Source organism: Symphalangus syndactylus, chromosome 5 (genome assembly GCF_028878055.3).
Source record: "Symphalangus syndactylus isolate Jambi chromosome 5, NHGRI_mSymSyn1-v2.1_pri, whole genome shotgun sequence".
In the NCBI taxonomy this organism is placed as follows: Eukaryota; Metazoa; Chordata; class Mammalia; order Primates; family Hylobatidae; genus Symphalangus; species Symphalangus syndactylus.
The window spans coordinates 112,789,195-112,806,871 of NC_072427.2; the positions used below are offsets into that span (position 1 = coordinate 112,789,195).

General features: G+C 36.9%; 1 protein-coding gene across 1 annotated transcript in view; it reads right to left on the bottom strand.

Moving 5' to 3' along the window:
• Positions 1–2,078: 2,078 nt before the first annotated feature.
• LOC129482846 (uncharacterized) overlaps positions 2,079–17,677 on the bottom strand; it is a 558,703-nt gene continuing 543,104 nt past the window's right edge. Inside the window, exon 5 of the transcript XR_010121219.1 lies at positions 2,079–8,334. The gene's annotated coding sequence lies outside the window, so the exon portion shown is untranslated. The remainder of the gene's footprint in view (positions 8,335–17,677) is intronic.

Here is a 17,677-nt window from a genome sequence, read left to right on the forward strand (position 1 = left end):
TACTAAATGACACTTTTCATTAGGTGTCATAGTAGGTTGAATTGTGGCCCCAAAAGATATGTCTACCAGGAATCCCAGAATACAACCATATTTGAAATAAAAAATCTGAGTTTCAAAGAGGAAGAAGTCATACAGAAAAAGAACAGCAGAAATATTAATGAGGCCCCTTTGAGACTTAGCTGTGAGATATATCTGCATAGGATAAAACCCCATGAGAATAAGCAGAGATTGGCTGAGAGCTGTGAGGTGAGCAGTTCCCAGAGCTCACACAGGGCTGGGGATCCTTGGGTTTATTCCAGCCAGAGTGGAGCATCCTCACTGATCACTCTCAAAATTCAATAGTGATGTTAAAAAAAAAATCCATCTTTAGTAGTGGAGTTTGATTATATCTAGAATAAGGGCTGCTGCAGCCATATCCAAAAAAAAAAAGTAAAAACAAAACTCAAAAAAGAGCAAGATGAAATGCAGGTGACTTAACTGCCTTCTAGAACAAAGGCGACACACTAGGTTTCAACAGAGGACAAAAATGACTATGACTGACCATCACCACAGTAAAATTCACACATCCAGCATCCAGTCAAAAATTATTAAACATGTTAAGAAATAGGAAGATAAGACACGTAATGAGGAGAAAAACTAGGCGATAGAAACGGAACAATAAATGGCAGAGGTGATGGAATTAGAAGGCAAGGATATTAAAATAGCTGTTATAGTGTTATTCAATTATGTAACGAAAACATGATGTTAATAGATAGAAGAAATTTAAAAAGAATAAACTAGATTATCTAGAAATAAAAACTAGAATATCTCGCACAAAAAATTCATCACCCAGGATTAAACACTGCAGACAAAAACTCTTAGTAAACTTTACTGCAAAAGAAAATATTAGTGAACTTTTGAAGACTATCAATAAAAACTACCTCAAATGAAACACAGAGAGAAAAAGAGTGAAGAAAAATGAAATGCATTTCTGTGAGCTGTGAGATAACACTAAGCAGTGTAAAGGCTGTATAATTTAAGGCCCAGGAAGAAGGGGTGGCAGAGCGAATATCTGCAGATAAAATGAACAATTTGTCCAAATTTAAGAAAAATTTAAATATACAAAATCACAATGAACCCTAAGCAGGACAAACACAAAGAAAAATACACTGAGTCCGCATGGGAAGAAATGTTAACAATATCAGAAATGAAAAAAAAAAGGGGGAACATATCAATTTAAATTCTGCTAACATTAAAAGGACAAGAAGAGCACACTATAACCAGCTTTAAGCCAATACATTAGAAAAATTAAATTCAATGAACAAATTCCTTAAACGGGAAAAAAAATACCCAGCTGACTCAAAAAGAAATAGAAAATCTGAGTTAAAATCAATTTAAAATTCCAATTTAAAAATTGGAATTATAATTTTAAATGATTCCACAAAGAAATCCTCAGATCAGATGGCTTCACTGGTGAATTTTATCTTACTCTTAAGGAAAAATAATACCAGTCCTATGCAAACTGTTCCAGAAAATTATAGGAGAGTGGAACATTCTTTAATTCATTTTATGAGGCCAGCATTTCCCTGATTTAAAATGATATTACAAGAAAAGTACAGACAAATATTTCTCATGAATTGAGACACAAAATCCTGAACAAATATTAGCGAATTAATCTTGCAAATCTTTTAAAAGGGAATATATCATAACCCTATAGGGATTTTCCAGGAATGCACTGTTTAACTTGAATATTGATCATTATAATTCACCACATTAACAGGATAAAGGAGAAGAACCATCAGACCATTCCAGAAAAAGCATGCATTTGACAAAATTCCATTTTTGATAAAACATCTCAGTAAACCAGCGATAAAAAGGAACATTCTCAATCCGATGAAAGGCAGCTATAAAAACCTACAGTTAACATCACACTTTAAAGTGAAAGACTTTTCTCCTCAGCATTAAGAATAAGGGAAGAATCAGTGTTTAACACTCCTATTCAACATTGTACTGAAGTACAATAAAGCAAAATTTAAACAAAGATATACAGATATAAGAAAAGGATGTAAAATTGTTTTAATTACCAAATGACATGATGATGTAAGTGGAAGCTTCTAAGAATTCCACATAAAACTATTGGAAAGAAGTGAGTACAGAAGATTGCATAAGACAAAATTAATACAAAAATTTATTTTATTTCTATGTACTAACAATGAACAATGGGAGGTATTTACAATTACAGTCAAAACCATAAAACACTTAGAATTTTACAAACTTCAAGACCTACACACTGAACACTATAAAACATTTCTGAGAAGTCAAAGACCTAAATAAATGGAAGATGATACTATGTTCATCAATTAGAGTACTTAATATAAGTTATTAATTCTCACTAAATTGATTTATAGATTCCATATAATCTTGTTCAGAAATCCCAGCAGGCTTTATTGTGGGGAAATATTGACAACCTAATTCCAAATGTTATAGGGAAACGCAAAGGACCTAGAACAGCCAGAACAACTTGATAAAAGGACAAAATTGAAATCCTTAAATTTGACTCCCGTATTTCCAACAAATCTACAGTAATTAAGACAATGATACTGGTGTAAAGAAGGAACACATAAAAATCAATGAAACAGAATAAATAGTTCAAAATAGACAATGCGTATTTGGTAATTTGATTGTAGACATAATAATTTAAACAAAATAATTCAATGGGTAAAAAACAGACTTTTTAATAAATGGTGCTAGAAAGAATTAGAAATATCTATAAATATATTAATAAGCAAACAAACACCCACTCTGACTTTAAACTATACAAGAAAGTCCGAATGAATCACAGATGTAAGAGCGAAAGCTAAAATTATGAAACTCAGGATGAAAATATATTTTTTATTTTTACATAGCAATATTTTCATAGTTCAAAAAGTATCGATCATAACAGAAGAATGGATAAAATGAATATAAAATCCACTATTCAATAAGCAGTATAAAATGTAAAAACACAAGCCACAAACTTAGAAAAAATATTTGATATATATGTATGTCTGATAAAAGAGTTATATTCAGAATATATAAAGGACTCTTATGACTCTATAATAAAATGTAAAGCAATCCAAATGGGCAAGTTACTTAAACAGATATTTTACAAACGAAGATACACAAATGGCCTCTAAATACATGAAAAGATGCTTAACATAATTAGTCCCTAATAAGCATTAGGGAAATGCATATTAAAATCATAACGAGTACCATTATAAGCCTATTTAAATAGCTACAATTAAACTGAGTGACAATATCAAGTGTTTGTGGAGATGTGAAACCACTAGATCTATGATATATTGCTATACGTTGTTGGGAGTGTAAAATGGTAAAATCACTTTGTAAAGCATTTTAAGCAGTTTCTTATAAGATTAAATATGCATTTTCTATGTGACCCTGCAATTTCATTCAAAACAAATGAAACATGCCCACACAAAAGCTTATACTTAAATGTTCATAGTAACTTTTATTTTTAAAATAATAATACTCTGTATCTTGAATGAACACAAATGTCTAGGCCCAGTTGGGTGGATACAGACATTCTGGTATATTCATGTAATAGAATACTACTCACTGTAGTAGGCAGCTTCTAAACTAGCTCCTTCTGATCTCAGCCTCCTGGTATTCACTACATCGTGTAATCTCCTCCTGTTGAGTAATTTCTTTCTAATTAATCAAATATCTCATTGCTAAGGGGATGTCATTTCTGTAGCTACATACTAGAGATTGTAGCCAACTCTCTCCCTTGCTGGTTTTGATGAAGTAAATTGCCACCTTGGGGAGGCCCACATGGCAACCAACTGAGGGTGAAATCTAGCTAATAGCTACCTAGTTATCTGAGGCCATCAATCCAACTACCCAAGAGCAACTGAATCCTGCCGACTGTTATGTTAAGTGAGGCTGGAAGCAGACCCATCCCAAATTGACTTTCAGAAGAGACCTCGGGCCTGACTGCTTCCTTGTTTACAGACTTGCCAACAACTTTAAATCAAAGAACTCACATAAGCCATGCCCAGATTTCTGACCCACAGAAACTATGAGGTAATAAATATGTGTTGTCTTAAGACACTTAATTATTGTCGATTTGTTAGGAAGTAATAGATAACAAATACACCCACCAATATAAAGGAAAAATCTAATGATATATACAGTGTATGTTTTCTCTTGGTGTGTAACAAATCACCACAAACTTAGCAGCTTCAAATAATGTTCACTTATTAATTCACTGCTCTACAGGTGAGAAATCTGAGCATGGCATAGCTGAGTTCTCTGCTCGTATCTCACCAGGCTGAATTTAAGGTATTGGGTAGGGCCATGATCTCATCTGCATCTCAGGGTCCTCCTCTAAGGTCACGTGGTTGTTGACAGAATTCAATTCCTTATGATGATAAGACTGAAGTCTCAGCTTTTTTGCTGGTTGTCAATTTAGAGGTAACCTTGTGTTCCCTATCATCTGGCTTTCTCTATCACATGGAAATTTTCTTTTAAAAGCCAACAGAATTTTGTCTATGCTTCAAATATCTCTTAATTTTTTTCTAACGACTCACCTGCTTAGGTCACTCACTTAGCTCAAGCTCACCTGGGAAAATTTTTCTAACTTAAAATAAACTTATTAGGGACTTTAATTACACCTGAGAAATCCCTTTACAATAGCACCTAGATTAGTGTTCAGTGGAAAACTGAGAGAAAATTATATATACCAGGAGGCAAGAATTTTAGAAACCATCTTAAAATTCTGTCTGCCATATCAACAGTATGGACAAATTTCAGAAATAGTGTGCTGAGAGAAATAAGCCAAAGTTAAAGAGGACACACTACATTATTTCATTTATTTGTATCTCTAGGAAAGACAAATATGATCCATGATAATAAAAAGCAGATCAATTGTTGCCAGAATCCAGGGGTGGGGCATTGGCTGGAAAGAACACAAGAGACTATTCTGGAATGAGGGGATCATTATATATCTTGATATTGATGCTGGTTATACATGCATATAAATTTGTCAGAACTCATCAAATTGTACACTTAAAATGTGTGCATTATTTATTATTATATGTAAAGTATACCCCGATAAAGATCATTGAACATAAAATCAGCCAGTCACATGACCTCTGCCTTACTATCACCTTCTAAATGTTACACAAGAACGTCTAATTGACCAAATCTAATCTCACCCAGGAATCTAGCTACAAAGTAGTTTAGCAAATGCAATTTTAGTCTTAGCGTCCATGCTTCGTAGTAAAGGAATGGATACTCAAAGGTAGATGGTATAGATATTGAGCTAAGCCACGTCCCTCAGTTCAAGGTATTTCTTCTCATTCCTTCAGTAAATTCAGTAGGTCAGAAAGAATGAATCAAATATACATACACATATGTGTACACATGCATATACACACAGACACACACCTACACCCCCACCTTGGGCAAACATTATGCTTAAAGACAGTGAACTATAGTCCATAAAAAGAAACATAATACCATATGTAATGATAGCTGAACATAATAGAGTTCTTCTTGTTAATATACACAGTAGTTCTAATCCTCTTCTTATTATACCTCCTCTAAGCTAAGAGACAGCAGGCCTGATTTCTAGTCCTGAAATTCACTAACCAGAGCTATCACCTCTGTAGTTAAATCCCACTATAGAGATACTCGCCTCCTGTTTTAAAATTGTGTTCCAGTGTTGATACTTAGGGTTGGAACTTATTTTAGAATCATGTAATTCTTAATAGGAAAAAAAAAAATGGAGTTGTACAAAGATCTTGTAGAAATCTTTAAAATAATGAATTTGCATTTTGTTTTTTGGATCAGCTACATTTATAGAGCAGGGATTTCTTCAGCGATCTCTATCTTAATAATGGGGTGGAGTGAGCAGGGCATGAATCAAGGCCAAATATTCCTCTGGGATTAAATGAGGGGTGTTTTCTTTTCCAGTCACAAGCATGTGTACTTAGTTATAAAAATAAAATAGAATATACAAATTAATGAAAATTTTTCAGCACATCTGGGAAGGATTTTCAGATGATGAGTCGCAGGAGCATACCACTTGAGAACCACTGACACAATAAATTATATAAATAGGGCAAAGAGCAAGATTTAAGGAAACTATCCAATGTTCATTGATTGTGCTTCTGCAGTATGTTTCATACGAAGAAAGAAATAAAATTTAATTAAAACAGTATTATGTGAGGGATGTTGCTTATATGATTTTTGCCAAACCTAGGCATACAAACTGTAATTGCATTTATCAGTTGATGTCCAAAGAAATTATAACTCTATCTAAGACAACTTTCCTGGCTTCTTTAACCCTAAGTTTCAGGAAAAGCCAACAAAGAAACCAACAAAATGATCAGACACCATTTTTCATTCAGGAAAATCCCTTGTACCATGGGCCGAGATGGAATTGTTTCAGTAGAGTGGTTTTAGCTACACATGAGTTTCATTAGATTTGAAAAGTCATGCTCTACCATTTTCTTGGGAAGGAAAAAAATGTATTATGACTGTGTTTGGTTCCAAGAAATCCCAACAATGAGTTAAATCAGTAAAAGACTTGTCTCTTGCAACAAGCTCATGAATGGGAAGATCAAGATTAGTACCGTAGCTCAAATGTCATCGAGGTCCAGATTTCTTCTGTATTACAATTGAAACCAACTTTAAAATATGGCTTTAATTTTCACAGTTGTGGGATGATTGTTCCTCCAGGCATCCATCTGGAAGGAAGGCAAAGGAACTAAGACAGGGGCCCCCAAACCCTGGGCTGTGAACCAGTACTGGTCTGTGGCCTGTTAGGTACTGGGCTGCACAGCAGGAGGTGAGCAGCAGAACCAGCGAGCGTTACTGCCTGAGCTCTGCCTCCTGTCAGATCAGCAGTGGCATTAGATTCTCATAGGAGCATGAACCCTATCGTGAACTGCACATGTCAGGGATCTAGGTTGCAGGCTCTTTATGAGAATCGAATGCCTGATGATATCTAAGGTTAAACAGTTTCATCCCAAAACCATTCCCCGGCACCCTCCAGGTCCATGGAAAAAATTGTCTTCCACAAAACTGGTCTCTTGGTGCCAAAAATGTTGGGGACCACTGAACTAAGGGACAAAGCCAGTGAGTTTATCTTTTGATAAAGCTTTCCTTGAAGCCCCAACCAGAGGCTTCGATCAATTTTACTGTTGGCCAGAATGGGGTGGCATGGGTACCTTTATTTGCACTGGAAGCTACTGAAGCAAGGTTTTTAACTTGATACATTTCTATTTAATTGACACAGACATTAAGTAAGAAAAGTGATCCAGGCACGGTGGTTCATGCCTGTAATCCCAGCATTTTGAGAGGCCGAGGAAGGTGGATCACCTGAGGTCAGGAGTTCAAGACTAGCCTGGCCAACATGGTGAAACCCTATCTCTACTAAAAACACAAAAATTAGCTGGGCGTGCTGGTGAGAGCCTGTAATCCCAGCTACTATGGAGGCTGAGGCACGAGAATTGCTTGAACCCAGGAGACAGAGTATGCAGTAAGCCAAGATCGTGCCATTGCACTCCAGCCTAGGGGACAGAGTGAGACTCTGTTCCAAAAAAAAAAGAAAAAGAAAAAAGAAAAAAAAGAAAAGGGGAGTGGATATTGGAAAGGCATCAGGCAGTGTCTGTTATAGCCAGTGACTATCATAAACAAGATCTGCTATCCTATCACAACCTTCTCCCACCTGCTCTTCAAATTACACACAAACACACACACACACACACACACCACTTTATTCTGCTCACTTACATTCAGTTTTTATAAATATCCTCAGTAGATTCATTTCATGACAAGATAAACTTTTTTTGAGGAATATAACAATATAGGTGTTATTTACCCAAGTTTCTATGTGTCTAATTCAAGTACTGAGAAGTTCTGAGACTTCAATAATTTATTTAGTTAGGATTGACATGAAATGAATTTCTGAATGTCCTAACTAGCTGTGCAGACTTTTCCCAGAGTTGATCAAAGGTCAGTGTTCAATTGAACGCATTTGAGTCAATAAACATTTGTTGAGTGTCAACAATCTGCCAGGTCTGTGCTAAAGTTACCAAGAAGAATAAGACTAAATGTCTCCCTTTGGGAGAAGCCGGTACAAAAACAACAGGATGTGAACACATAACTACAACAGAGGAAAAGTTAGAGGGTACACATAGCTAAAACAGAGGCACAAGTTAGAGGGTGGCACAGTGGAAGAATACTTAATTCTACAGGGAGAGGAGGGCAGGAAAAACTTCTCTGAAGACATGATATCCAAGTTGAATTAGTCTCCATGTTTGTTGATTCTAGTGCATTTTCCACAACCTACAAATGAAAATTAAAAAGTGGCAATAAGAAACATACTTACAATAATATTTTAAATATATTTTTGAATAAGAATACAACCCAAAGTATGGATCCGAATTTTAATGAAATATCTGGACCACTGCTTTAGCTTACCCAGAATGCATTCTGTTATTTTCACAGTTTATTGTCACTTCATAAATATAGAACATCTCACAATATGTTTGTGCCTACTGAAAAGCAAACAGCAAAGTATCTAATAATCCAAGAAATTGTTGTTTAGAAAATATGCTAGACATTTTCATGATGATCCACAGAAATATTTAAATTCTTATTTGTTTCCTATACTCATTATTTGAGAATAAGAGAGATTAAATATTTCTAACTGTCTCTACCACATGATCATGGTCTAAACTATAAGTGTGTTGTGGCAGTATACTTGAATCTCTTAATGATCAAGCTACACATTCCTGAAGGTATATATACCCATTTCAGATTTTCATGGGGTGGAATTTCATGGCAGTCCTTAATGACTGTAAATTAGGATGTTTCCTTCTCTTTCAATGACTTATTATTTTCATCGCCATCTTTAACTCAAGACACCTTCCCCAAAACTCAATTCTGTTCTGCCTAGAAAAATGTACCACAGTGTTTTCAAATATTCTATTCCTTTAATTCTCACAATATCCCCCAAAATGAGCCATTTTATGTGGGTTTTGTGAACCGAAGACATTTGGCTAAAAGTCACACATCTTGATTTTCCCCCTTAATTCCAGTTCTCTTTCTGATACTTCCCACAAGTCTTCACTACGTCAGCAGGGGGCAGGGGGTATACTGTTGGTACACCGTATGGTACGGTCAATTTTGGTAGTCAATTGACTGTATGGTACAGTTAATTTTTAATTGCTAATGTAGCAGGACAAGCCGCAGACAAAACCCTTCAGACACTGAGTTAAAGAAGGAAGGGCTTTATTTGGCCAGGAGCTTCGGCAAGACTCACTTCTCCAACAACTGAGCTCCCTGAGTGAGCAATTCCTGTCCCTCTTAAGGGCTCACCACTCTAAGGGGGTCCACATGAGGAGGTCACAATCGATTGAGCAAGCAGGGGGTACGTGACTGGAGGCTGCATACACTGGTAATTAGAACGGAACAGAACAGGAGAGGGATTTTCACATTGCTTTTCTATACAATGTCTGTAATCTATAGATAACATAACCAATTAGGTCAGGGGTGGATCTTTCACTACCAGGCCCAGGGTGTGGCACTGAGCTGTATGCTTGTGGATTTCATTTCTGCCTTTTTGTTTTTACTTCTTCTTTCTTTGGAGGCAGAAATTGGGCATAAGACAATATGAAGGGTGGTCTCCCCCCTTACTAAAACAACAGGTATTTTCTGTTATTTCACCTAAAAAGTAAGCAGTTCTACTAGGTATACTCTAAAGTGATTTGCTGCTCAAATCTTCCACTCCATAAGCCTGCATTTGCTGAGCTTCCTTCTTCAGCTAGGCTCCTCAGAAGTTCCTAATATATATTTTTTTCTTTTTTTTTTTTTTTAAGATAGAGTCTCACTCTGTCGCCCAGGCTGGAGTGCAGTGGCGTGATCTCGGCTCACTGCAAGCTCCGCCTCCTGGGTTCACACCATTCTCCTGCCTCAGCCTCCCAAGTAGCTGGGACTACAGGCGCCTGCCACCACACCTGGCTTATTTTTTGTATTTTTAGTAGAGACGGGGTTTCACCGTGTTAGCCAGGATGGTCTTGATCTCCTGACCTTGTGATCCACCTGCCTTGGCCTCCCAAAGTGCTGAGATTACAGGTGTGAGCCACCACACCCAGCCAGAAGTTCCTAATATTTTAAGTATAGTATGCATTTTAATAATCCAGGAGTCTTTATTAAGCACCTACTTATGTTTCCAGCACTCTACTAAGAAAAAGGCAGACAAGAAAACTTTCGGTTTCTGCCTTCTAGAATGATTACAGTTTATTTCACTGTTTATATAAGCATCATAATGGCAGGGACTTAAGTAAACCCTGTGTTTTTGATGCCTAGAACAGTACCTGACAGTTAATAGTTTTTAAATAAGCAAATGCAGGTATACATGTAATATGTAAGTGAATTTTTAAGAACAGACAGTATATGATGGGTATAACTGTGAAGAAGCAAATTTAGCCAGTCACCCAAAGATTATTCAAACAGGTATTAGGGACATTACTGGAACATCTAATAATTCCTGGCAGGCATCATAGCCATAGTGGAGAAAAGCCATACCTCTTCTGGGCTGCTGTATAGCAAGAATTTTAACATGAATTTTTAGCTATTTAAAAACTTTAGAACTTTTTTTTACAAACAATAATAAGTGCTCACAGGCATGAAAGTAACAACACCTGAGACTGATCCATTTCTAAACACGATGATAACATCTGAGTTAGTGGACTTAGAAGAGAATTAGGCCCTCAGAAAAAGAAAATAAGAACTTCTAGTCAAATAAAAAGAGACTAGATTGGAAATAACAGAGACTATTATCTTAACTAAAATTGGTGTAAGTCTCTGGGCTTGGGTTAATGTGAACTAAACTAAATCTGATAGCATATCAATTAAAGTTATGTTAAGTTTGAGTACATACTGCAAGTTTTATAAGAACTGTTTGTTATTTTCATTTACCAGTATAGGTTTAATCATTCTCAACCAATTCTCTTTGTCTTCAAAATATGAGCCTTTATGTATGTTCACAGAGACAGGATTTTAGTTTAGACAAACCTTGCCTTGCTATTACGTGTGGGCATCTTTCTCAGGATGTTGCCTCAAAAGCTGTAGCATTAACTATAATTTACTGAGCATGTTCCTTATTCAGGCAGAAAAAGAAACTGAGGCACAGAGGGTTTGTTTGCCCAAGGTCACATAATCAGCAAGTGGTGGGTTAGATCTGAACTCAGGAAGTCTGGCTTCATAGCTGATGCTCTAAATGATTAAACAGTGTCTGTCTTGGTCTACTGCTTGTGATGCAAACATAGTCAAAGTTCAGTTTATACAAATGTGTTTTACCTTCGTGATGAAATTTCTATAACATGAGTTTAATCCTAGAATGATACCCCCTTGCTATGTTATATGAACTATTTTGTATCTCACAATGGCATCAGTTGCCTGTCTAGGAAATATGATTTAAATACTAGTCTGAAATCAACAAGATGGTAAATCTAAGGGGTTGGGAGGGGGGAGCAATTATGTATGATAATTTTAAAACTCCACCCTGAAGAAGATATAATGGCAGTTGAAATAATAAAAATCCAGTTGGCTTGATCTTTTAATTTTCCAGGAAAACTATCAAGAAAAGTGAGAACCTGACAATAGACATCTGCACAGAGTGGGCATGAAATTGTAAAACTAAAAACCCGGTTAAATAGGATGAGCTCCCGAGAGACGTAAAAACTCTAGTGAAACAGCAATTAAAAAGGCATGAGGAATGTATATTGCGGTAATGAGATAGAAGGTTTTAGGAAGTCCTCAACCAAGATATTCTCCAGGCTTTGACCTTTCTTGTCAACTGTTTGAAAACTTTATCATGCAAGAGAATCACCTTGTTATTAAAATACAAATTGCTGGCCATCATCCCCAGATTTTCTGATTCAATGGGTCTGAGGTTTGGCCCAAGACTCACTATTTCCCAGGTGACAATACTGCTGGTCCAGGGACCACACTTTAAGAATCACTGCTTTACAGTAATTGTTCTCAATACATATATAACCATTAGAAGGAGTATTCTCTAAAATGTCTACATTGTCAAGATTATGCCTTTGTAATTAGTAACGAAGTATACACCAGAGAGAAAGGCTAGAGTTACTAAATCCACCTGAACAATTGCAGAAAAAAGGAAAAAAAAAAATCTACCCCAAAGCATGATCAACTCTAGGAGCAAAAAGCAATCTGTTTGTTGAGGACCCCTCAACCCGTGTTTTAAAAGGATACTTAACTAGACTGCAGACTCTGACCACCCTGTTTACTCTTAGCTAACACTGTCATCAATAAACCAATGAGAGAGAACCCGCCCCATATTTACTTCAATTATAGGTAAAACCTATATATTAGTTATAATTACTTAGACTTTATCCCCCATGTAATGGTGAGTCCTGGAGATGTTTAAGCAGGAACATGATCTATTAGAGCTGAATCTTAGGAAATAAAAGTAAATATCAATCAAGACTTCTCCAGTTGAAAATAATACTGAATTCAGACTAGCTTCAGCAAAATGAGAAGTATATTATCTCGGATACCAGGAGTAACTTAGAAAATTCTTTCATAGTTTTATCTACATGCTCAAAAAATACTACCAAGAATTTGCCAAATTTTTCCATTGTTCCTGAGTCTGACTCTGATTTGCCATGCTCTAGTCTGCTGTCAGCCTGAACCAATCCCTATGGCCTGGGGGATAAGCTACTCTCACTGACCAGAACAGGTCAAGTGCCCTCCTTTATAGCCAAGGATAGGCCAGTCGCACCCAAACCATGTGGAGAAAAGTGAAAGTGCAGAGAGGTGGATTCATAGGGAAAAGAGAAGAAGTGGTAAAAATAAGGGTTGCTAATGTCACAGTTCTTGCGATAAACATGTTTAAGTCTGTGTGTTTAACCCAACTTACCCCATGCTGATTTGACCATGCACTCCTTATTGAATGATCACTTGAACATTGCTGCTGCATGGATTACAGTGTGGGAACTTGCTCGAGATATACTGATGTGCCACGAGATACTAACCCCTTAGTTTCAGGAAATTGGAAGGTTGAGTTGGTCAGAGCCACAGATCCAGTCACCTTGGAACATGAGCAGCCCTGCCCACAGTCCCAATTCTCCTCTAGTTTACCCTATGTCTTAGTCTGTTCAGATTGCTATACCATAGACTGAGTGGCTTAAAAACAACACAATATTTTTCTCCTAGTTCTGGAGATTGGAAAGTCCAATATCAAGGGACTACAGATTCCAAGTTTCCTGAGGGCCCACTTCTTTATAAATAGCTGTCTTCCTTGGAACCAACCCAAATGTCCAACAGTGATAGACTGGATGAAGAAAATGTGGCACATATACACCATGGAATACTATGCAGCCATAAAAAATGATGAGTTCATGTCCTTTGTAGGGACATGGATGAAACTGGAAACCATCATTCTCGGTAAACTATCGCAAGGACAAAAAACCAAACACAGCATGTTCTCACTCATAGGTGGGAATTGAACAATGAGAACACATGGACACAGGAAGGGGAACATCACACTCTGGGGACTGTTGTGAGGTGGGGGGGAGGGGGGAGGGACAGCATTAGGAGATCTACCTAATGCTAAATGACGAGTTAATGGGTGCAGCACACCAACATGGCACATGGATACATATGTAACAAACCTGCACATTGTGCACATGTACCCTGAAACTTAAAGTATAATAATAATAAAAATAAAAAATAAAAATAAATTTAAAAAATAAATAAATAGCTGTCTTCTCACTGAAATATCACATGGCAGAAGGAGCAAGGAGTCTCTTTTAGGCCTCCTTTATAAGGGCACTTACTGCATTGATGAGAGCTCCACCAATATGATTAAACTTCCTTCCAAACGCCCCACCTTCTCATCCCATTACCTTGGGGGTTATCTTTACCGCCAAGGGGATACAAAAATATTCAGACTATAGCACCCCAGGATCACACAGTTATCTTTTTGTTTTTTCATATGTCTGGACATGAAAGAGTTTGGAAAACATTGCTCTAGCAAACAAAGTAACACAGGCCACATATTTTCCAATTACTCCTATAATTATCCCAGTGGAAAGAGCTTCCTTGGTATTTCGAAGTCAAAATCATGTGTACACAACTAGCAGCCTTAACTGTTATGCTGTTACCCAAGTGAGGTAGATAATCAATCTCTTATAAAAGGGGCTTACACTCTCTCAAAAGGTGAAGGAGAAAAAGGATCCTGAATAGAGACGACATAGACAGGATAACAGGTCTCCCTCCCTACCCGTCGGCTCAAGTACTTGAGTGATTGAGAGCTGCTTGTTTCTATTTTGCATACAACTTGCTTGAGGTCAAGTTTCAATGGCTACCAAAGGCTTGCCAAACACCACCTTCAAAACAGGCCTAAACAGAGGTTCCTCCAAAGTAGTTAACGCCAGCCTTCACAACAGTAACTCAGAAATAATTCTTTCCTTGAAAAACCCACGCTAAAGATGGTAAGAACCCTACTCCTTTCAATCTTCTATTATGAAGAGTGTGGGGAATAAATGCTCCGGGACTGAATCTGATGTAGTTATGGTGCAATTGTTTAGTTTCAAGGACATGGATTTAACTAAAGCTCAGAAATCAGCTTGTCATCTCCCCCTGGCTCACAAAAGCCTGAGCAGAGTATATCATACACTGGTTTGAGACAATTCTGGCAAGAGGCCAGTGAGAAAATATTGCATGCCAGCTTCATGCTCAGTTATCTAGTGTTTCAACCAAAATTCTCTGAATTAAAAAAAAAAAAAAGGGGAGGGGACTCATAAAATGATAACCAACACCGCATTTAGAAGAAATTTTAGCTTTCAAGAGCTTCATTGCGGAATCACACAAAAATGATTTTAAAAGCCAAGTCTGGGAGTGAGACATACAGTTCTGGGTGTTCAACAAATTCTGACAAGATTTCACACACTGTCAGAGAGGTTCTTTTTTCTTGCCCAGCTTCCCTGCAGTGGGAGAGGGGACAGAGCCAATGCCCCAACCTCCCTGCACTGGGGGAGCCACTTTGACCCAATTCCAGAAGCCCAAGGGCTGTCCTTAATTAGCATTGTAATTTATATTGCACAATTATGCAAATTGGGTACATAAACAAAATTATCCTTTCAGTTTGGCTTTGCTACCCGAGAAATGCAAAGCCAGTTAAAGATAAGAATAAAGAAAACAGAATACATTTGCTTTAATGCAATGCGCCATTTCCTAATTTATCCTTTCTTTTGTTTTACTCTTTCACCTTGCGCTTGGGGTTTTTAAAAATTTTTATTTTCTCTTATTTTTTTTCTTCCTTTTATGCTTTTCTCCCCTTTATATATACTTGGCTCTTTTTCCCTGAGAAATTTTCCATCTCATTAATTCTCCTGCAGCAATTCATAACTCTTTGGGGGCATTCCTTTGTTTTTTGATATGACTACTAACTGACTGTATATCGTTTCCTTTTTTTTTTTTTCCTCCCAGATTCTCTCCTTTCTACTGGCATCCTTTTCCATTTTACTCCATTTTCCTCAGTTAGGTTGACTTGCTTTTATACCTGTGTGATGCTCCTTGCCAGATATCTAGCAAATGCCCCCAGGATCCAATCATTTTTTTCCTAAGAAAGCTGAAAATAAGCATGGCAAATAACAGAGCCTGGAAGATAGGAAACTTTAAAATATAAAGCCCAGTGAAATCTACCTGGAAGCCAATCCTTAGAGGCAAGAGACAGTGATTCAAATAGGTGTTAACTATCAGGTAATCAATCAATGATCAGCGTAACAAAGATCACTTTCCAACCTTGGAAAGTTATGCATATTCCAATTGAGCTAGCCCTTTTAAACAGCCTTAAAATTGTATAAAAGATAAGAAAATTTAAGATATTGAAAACTGATAGAAAATAAAACCTAGATAAAGCTGGTTTTGGACGAGCAGTGGCTACTGTGATTGACAATGGGGGGACTGACTGTTAAGGGGATTTATAACAAAAGTACTTGAACAGAATTGTGCAGAGAATAGAATTGTGCATTGATTTATCTGCCCAGAACCACAGCTCCCATGGGAAATACTCCACCTCATTCTACAACCTTCTGGCTGCAACAAAAGCAGTCAAATTAAAACATAACCCAAGGGGTATCTAACCCAACTTGAGAAAATCATAGTATCCTCCCTTTGGCTATAACTTTTTCCACATGAATAACATTCAAATGCCTTGCAGAGCCTCCCATATGTAATTTTAGTCCCTATCTGCCTCCCTGCCTCTAACTTATTCCCTACATTTTTTCCCATTTGCTTACTAGGTTCTAGCCATCCTGGCTGTCTAATATTCTCAGCTCATCGCATTTGTACCTTTCATCCTCTCTGCCTGCCATCACCTTTCTTGATTTTTTGATGGCTGTTTTTTTCTTGTCATCTGGGTCTCTATTCAGATGTTATCTCAGATAAATATTCTCTTATATATCTAATATTGACCTCCACTCCTCTGCCCCATCAATCATTTGCTATATATTACCTTGTTTTAATGTAATACTACTTGAAATCAGTTTATGTATTTATCTTATATATGTATTTTCCTCTTGGATATTTATTATATATTTTAACTTACTTATTCCCTGTCTCTCTCTATAGAATATAAGATCTTGTTTGTCTGGTTCACTGCTGGATTCACAGTACTAAAGACAGTGTCAGATATATAAGGGAATGAATACATAATTGTTTTAGAATGGACAATGACATAAACCTGGCCAAAATTTTCCATCTCCACAATTAATATTGTTTGTGATTAGAAAAAACAAAGGAAAACAAAAAACACAAAAAAACCAGTCAAGCAACTGTTTTTGGGCATTTACTATTTAGACTAAAAGATATAAAGCTCACAGTAACTATGCTTTCTACTAAGTGGACTGAAGTAAGACGGGGGTAGAGCGGGGGCGGAGGGAACTGGTGGAGTGTGGTGGAAGGGGGTCAGGTGGCTGGGGCAAAGGTGGAAACTAAGTTTGGTCAGTCTTTATTCCCTGGATTCGGATATTCCTGAGGCCCAGCTGCATTCCTATAGTTGGCTTCTATGAAACCCCTCATAGAAAGGGGGAAGTACCCTAAGGGTACCCTCTATGATTTCTGCTCTTTCTTAAACTAATATAAATTGGGTTTTAACCTTTTGCAATCCATAAAAGTAACATATAACAACATGAAACATGATAGCATTATGATTATGAAGTTAAAATCGAGGACAAACTTAGAATTCGAATCAAGATTCTGCTATTTATTAATCTGTGTCATGGAGGACCAATTTATTAATTTATTAATCTCTTCAAAGTTTATCTTCTTTATTTAAAAAAGAGCAATAATAGAACCTATCTGATAAAGGCATTAGAAGGGTCAAATGTAATTATATATGCAGAGTTCTTAAAATGCCTGAATATATAGTAAGATCTTAGTTATGGATTTTTAATGCGTATAGCCTGGCGAAATAGTGAAAGTCTGCTTTAAATTGGTATTTCAAACCTACCCTCATTGATGTGTCTTATTTTCTGTGGCACATTCTTTCATGCACGTCCCTGTGAAGAGACCACCAAACAGGCTTTGTGTGAGTAACAAGGCTGTTTATTTCACCTGGGTGCAGGCGGGCTGAGTCCGAAAAGAGTCAGCC